The following is a 6,607-nucleotide window of genomic DNA, read 5'->3' as shown; positions in this document are numbered from 1 at the left end:
ACAGGTGTGGCCCAAACCTCCACCAAGGCTGGCGTTATGCAAGGGGTTGGAGTTTAAGAACATTTCCCCCCTGCCCATCGCACTCATCCTGTCCCCTCCTGGGTGACTGTCACTGCCCAGAGCAGCAGAGCCCGAAGGGAATTTGGGAAAATTGCTAATCTTGTCAGAAGGTTCGAATCTTGTAAGAGAATTCTAATCTTGTAAGAAAATTCTAATCTTGTAAGAAAAAAAAAAAAGGATGGATTGGAAGATAAATTTATCCCGGTCTAAGATGAAGATTTTGTGTGTTATCGTTGCATTGTGCTGCTTTTTCGGTAAGTTGAATTTATTTAATGCTTTAATTAATTTATTTAATTCACTAAATTATTTAATGTATTAAATTATTTGATTTGGGGTTTTTTAATTAGAAAACCCCTGTATTTTTGAAATAGAAAAGCTATTTTGTACAGTTGAACAGATTTTGGAAATGAAATTTTTACCATTAAGACTCTACCAAGTTTTATTCATATCTAATCACTTCAAGCAACATTGATGATTAAATCTATTCAGAATTTGTGATACAAGTGAAAAACCCCAGATCCCTTTGGAATGATGGGCTGATCTTGCTCATGGTCTTGCCAATTTTTAGCACTTTTACTCATCAGTTAAAAGAAGAAGACAACAGAGAGGAACAACATTGATTTTTCAAATTTATTGAATATAAATAGAGAGGGAATTGCCAAAGCTGAGCTGATCTAATTTCATGTGGCAAAGCCCAGAATAGAAACTGCAATATTTGTTTTTAGCAACCAAAGTTAATTTAGTTTTCTGAAGAAAGATGAATGAGACGTTAATGTTTACTTTACAAATAGCTCATCTACATTCCTAAGTTGAGTTTTGAAATAATAAAAAGTCGTGGGGGGAATCCAAATCATAATTGTTACTGGAAAATAATCAGGCTAAAGACACTTTGAGAATTTTGCAGTGTTTTCCAATTGTGTATTCTTTGCCCATGAAAAAGTGGGTAAAAATTACATTTCAATGGCAATGAAATGCCAGAGGGTCTGGAGTGTCCAGTCTCTGAAATTATATTTCTTATAACATGAAATTTAGCTTTGCAAAAACCTCTGCATTTAAAATCTAGAAGGCATTTAATAACCTAACATTTCTTTTTTTTTAATTCAAGTTGGAATTACTTGGTTTCTATATGAAAAAGCAGTTTTGTGGTAGTGGTTACTCCAAGATTTATAAATTTCATTTTATGGACACTCAGGACTTGAAGTCCCAGTGACTTACAGAACTCTCCAAGAGTGAATTAATTAATTAATTAATTAAAATTTATAGAGACATTTTAAGTTCATAGGTGACAACATATAAAAGGCCTTTGTTCACACAACCTTAATTGATATTAATTTTAAATTAGAGGCAATTAAGGCAGTTTTAATTCTGAATTAGAGGGGAAACATAGGAGCTAAATATAGCTTTAAATTATATGGGCTCAGAAAACCTTTTTATTATTTTATTATATTAATTATTTTTTATAATACATTATAAAATTTTATTGTATTATAATAAATTTTTATTATAATATATTAGTATTTTATTATATTAATAAATATATTAACAGTATATTAATAAATAATATCTAATTACAATAAATATATTAACAGTATATTAATAAAATTATATTAATTTCAATTAATTTACTCTGTCCTGGTAACATTTGGGCTGTTTTTATCTGAGCTGGTGAATAGAAATTAGCACGAGGATTCCTGTCCAGAGCCAAATTTTAAGTGCAGAGGGATGTGGAAATATTTCTCTTTCACCTCTGCACTGCAAAAGAAATCCAGCTTTGATTTAGGGCATGGAAACTCCTGTTAGAAATTCCTGACTGGGATCAGGAAATCCCTGGTGCATTGTAGTGAGGAAACTTGAATATCTTGATGAATTCTCTGTGTGTTTACCAAATGTTCCTTTAGAAGGACAAAGGTCATGTCCTTATTTCTAGAGTTAGCAATTCAGTTGTACTATTTTGAAGAATTTTTATATTTTAAAGTATGCAAAATTATAATTGAATTAATATATATCTAATTAGTGTTAGAAATGTGTGATTCCAGGTTGCTTCCCAGAGGAGTTTGGGATGCAGGGAGGTGTGATAACAGAGAGTTTAGCTCTGTGCATCACCAGATCTCATTCAGTATTCTGAACAATCCCTCCTAGCAAGTCTATTAGGCATGGCCAAGAATGGCTTAAAACCTCCAGGTAGTACAGAAAAAAAGCAGGAATCAAACCATTCTCTAGATTTTTATATAGAAAATAATACAGATGTTAATATACAGATATATATTATATCACAGAATGGTTTGTATTGGAAGGGACTTTAGGCTCATCCAGTGCCACCCTCTGCCATGGCAGGGACACCTTCCACTAGCCCAGGTTGCTCCAAGCTCTGTCCAACCTGGCCTTGGACACTGCCAGGGATCCAGGGGCAGCCACAGCTGCTCTGGGCAACTTGTGCCAGGGCCTGCCCACCCTCACAGGGAACAATTCCTTCCCAATATCCCATCTCTCCCTGTACTCTGCCAGAGGAAAGTCATTCCCCCTTGTCCTGTCATTCCAAGGTTTTTATGTGCATCCTTAACTGTCAAACCTGTGCCGTGTTTGCTATTGTAACCATTAATGTGAATAAATAAGACAAAGACAGGGCTGTGAGTAGAACCAAAGCTTGAGGAGTTACTACCAATTTACTCATTGCCACAGTGGCTGCTCCTTCCTTTCACTGACTCTCCTCTGACCTTCCAAAGCTTCTATTCTGTTCTAACATTAATACTACCACGCCTGTTATTTGTAATATTCTGCTGTTTTCTAAGCCCTCTCATGCACAAAATACCAGAGCATCACTTCATTGAGTCTGGAATCCAGAAAGACGACAAAGGTTTAGGAATGGGGAAGAAATAGGGCATTATTTTTGTGTGTGATGGACAGAGCTGTGCCTTGCTCTGGGCTGGATCACAGGTGACAAGTCCTGCTGAGAGGGACACCTCAGTGCTTTGTTTTGCACAGTGTTCATGGGACAGTGCAGCCCTGAGAGGGGAGGTGGCTCATGGCCAGGTGGCTCCAGGTGGGTGCAGAGCAAACTCGGGGAGCGCAGGTGGAACAAATACCTGCAAAACCCCACACAAATTCTTCCCAGGTGGAACAAATACCTGCAAAATCCCACACAAATTCTTCCCAGGTGGAACAAATACCTGCAAAACCCCACACAAATTCTTCCCAGGTGGAACAAATACTTGCAAAACCCCACACAAATTCTTCCCTTCTGTTGTCCAGCTGGTGAAAAAAACCACAAAGAGGTTTGATGTGACTTTGCCCTGCTCAGGTGAGACCTCACCCTTGGAGCTTCCTCCAGCTTGGGGGTCCCAGCACAGAAAGGAAGGGGAGATCTTGGAATGAGTCCAGAGGAGGCACCAGGATGTTCAGAGGGATGGAGGAGCTCTGCTGAGAGGAAAGGCTGAGGGAATTGGGATTGTTCCGTCTGGAGAAGCTTTGGGGTGACCTCATTGTGCCCTTGAAGTGCTTTGAAGGAAGCCAACAATAAAGTTGGAGAGAGACAATTTCCGAGGGCCTGGAGTGACAGGATAAGAGGAGATGGCTTCAAAGTGATAGAGATATTAGAGAAAAATTCTGAGGATGGGGAAGCCCTGGCACAGGGTGCCCAGAGCAGCTGTGACTGCCCCTGGATCCCTGGAAGTGTCCAAGACCATGTTGGATGAGGCTTGGAGCACCCTGGGATAGTGGAAAGTGGGATGGAATGAGACAGTCTTTAAGGTAGGAAGGGACCAAACCATGGCCAAACTATGACTCCACGATTCCATGAAGCTGTTTGTGAGGATGCTGGGATGTGTTAATGATTCCTCACATTTCAAATAGCTTGGCCTGAGTCCCTCTTCCCTTCCCCATCCCTCCTCTCCTAACAGCACTACCCGAGGCAGGATGCCAGCCCTGCTCATGTCCTGGTGGGTGTCAAGCCCGAGCGTTACTAACGAGCCTGGAATGCTTTAGCAGAAGAGAATCTTCTGAGGTGACACAACCAACCTGACAGGGGAGAGACCAGGGTGTGATTCCCGTGACAGATTATTAATAGAATGAGCCCCTCCTTAGAACCACACCATTGGGGTGGTTTGGAACATTTGTGTGCACCTCAGGGGAGCTGGGTAATTTAATTGGGGTGACAAACCCATGGCTATTGTGCTGTCGTCACTGGAGTAGCTATGGATGAATAGCAGATTTTTTTAGGTGTAGCCAATTCAGAAGGCTTGAAAAAAACAGAGTTTGAATATGTAATGCTTACATAAAAAGCAGCTGGACAAATGTTGGGCTTGTTCAGAGCATTTTTCTTGACCTCTATATTCACCCATTTGGGTGTCTACTACTGGTTTGAAATCTGAGAATTACGGACATGGCTGACATCCCTCAGTGAAATATATTCAAATTACTATACAGCTCAGTGTTCTTGAGAAGCTGTTCCAGAAAACTCTGAACAGTTGGTCTTTGACCCTCTTTTCCATGGAATACTGGGGACATAAAAAAGATCAGGATGGGCAGGAACAGGATTTATCACTGGAAAGGAAGGAGTTTGGGTAGTTCTCTGCTAACTGTCTTTACTGCAAAAAGCAGAAGAATCTTAAAACTAATTAATTTTAAAAAATAACAAGATCATGTAAAATAATAAAGTGTTAAGAAGACCGAAAAGGAACAAATTGGTACAGCCTGATTCAATTTCCTTTTGGACAAGAGGTTTTGGCCAAAGGGAAGCCCTGAGTTGGACTAAGAATTTATTCAGAGAATAGACTTTATCAGTGATTGAAATAACACTTTGCTAAAAGAATTTATCCAGGGTAGAGGGAAATTCTCATAGATGGCTGTTACTGTTCTTTTCTGGTTTTGGATGAAAAAGCTTGGATTAAACAAAACCCTATCAATTAATGCCTAGCAGTAAGTGAGACTACATTTTAAATGTCTTCAGTTCTCTGCCTTAGGGACAGTTTTTCCTAGATCCTTTGAAAGATTATCTATGGAATGATGAAAGTAAAGAATCTTGCAAATATTTTGGAAGACAGGATCAAGTGATTGGAAAAGAAAATTAATGGCTCTTCCAAATTCTAGTAGAGGAAACTGGGACACCTTGCACATGCAAATGCACATGTTCAGCCGTAAAGAACATTCTGGTTTTACTGTTCTTCTCCAAAGATCTCTTCAGAGAACCTCTAGCTGGATATGTCTGTTGATCTGAGTGCATGGAAGAAAGATAACAATCAAGAGGTTTTGTGATAACACCATTGTTGAAGGGTCCAATTATCACTCAACCCATTGGACTGAGTCCAGAGGAGACCACCAAGATGAGCAGAGTGATAGAGCAGCTCTCCTAAGGAGCCAGGCTGAGACAGCAGGGATTGTCCAGCCTGGAGAAGAGAAGGCTACTGGGAGACCTTAGAGCTTCTCCCAGTGCCTAAAGGGCTCCAGGAGAGATGGAGTGGGACTTTGGACGAGGGCCTGGAGGGACAGGTCTAGGGGGAATGGCTTCAAGATAAAGAGGGTTGATTTAGGATGGGTATTAGAAAGAGTGAGGGTGGGCAGGCCCTGGAATGGATTTCCCAGAGCAGCTGTGGCTGCCCCTGGATCCCTGGAAGTGTCCAAGGCCAGGTTGGAAAGGACTAGGAGCAGCCTGGGATAGTGGAAGGTGTCCCTGCTCATGGCAGAGAGTGAAATAAAAGGATTTTCAAGGTCTCTTCCAATGCAAACCATTCTATGACTCTATGCTGACATTATATAATACAGTTCTTGATCAGCAAATGATTCCTCAGTATTTTCACTCCTTATTATTCAATGAGATGTAAATATAGGGACATATCTCCTGTAATATCATGACAAAAGAAATCTCTGAATTTTGACATAGTGAAAACAGAAAATATGCCGTAAAGAACATTTAAATAATCAGTGGACGCAAAAGGAAGTAATTCGAATAATATAGAAAACTAGGAAGAGCATAGGTTTTCAAAAACTACCTACAAAATCAATTTCTCTTACAGGAAATTCACAGCAACAAGGCACAAATCTGACAACACAGACCACAGAAGAAATAACCTCAACTCTTGACATGGAAACAACTCCTACAACTCCTGGGAAGGAGGAAACATCCGCAACTAATATGACACCCAGGACAGGAGAAAGGTTAAGCACAGGTGATGGTACAACTACGGATTCAAAAACTTCCACGCAGGAACACAAATCCAATGATTACAATAACACCACAATCCTCTCCATGACACAAGGACTCCCTCACACAACTCCAGAAACAACAATTGCAGAGGCATCCAGCCCCACTGCAAAATCTGCTCTTGATCAGGTAAAAAGTGACACAACACCTGCGACCACCACGGTCCGTGCAAAAACATCCTCTACTATACCTGGCACAAGCACAACTACTGACAAAACCTCTGCTCTTCCTCGAATCTCAACTCCGGAGACCACTCCCCCAAGAGTAACCACAACCACAAGCAGCACCACCACTGCAATGGAGACAAACCCCACTGCTGCTGCTATGTCAGCCTCAGCACTTGAGCCCAGC

This window comes from Lichenostomus cassidix, chromosome 28, assembly GCF_008360975.1.
Source record: "Lichenostomus cassidix isolate B80296 chromosome 28, HeHo_3.0, whole genome shotgun sequence".
Lineage (NCBI taxonomy): Eukaryota > Metazoa > Chordata > Aves > Passeriformes > Meliphagidae > Lichenostomus > Lichenostomus cassidix.
This window is presented reverse-complemented; position numbering follows the sequence as displayed.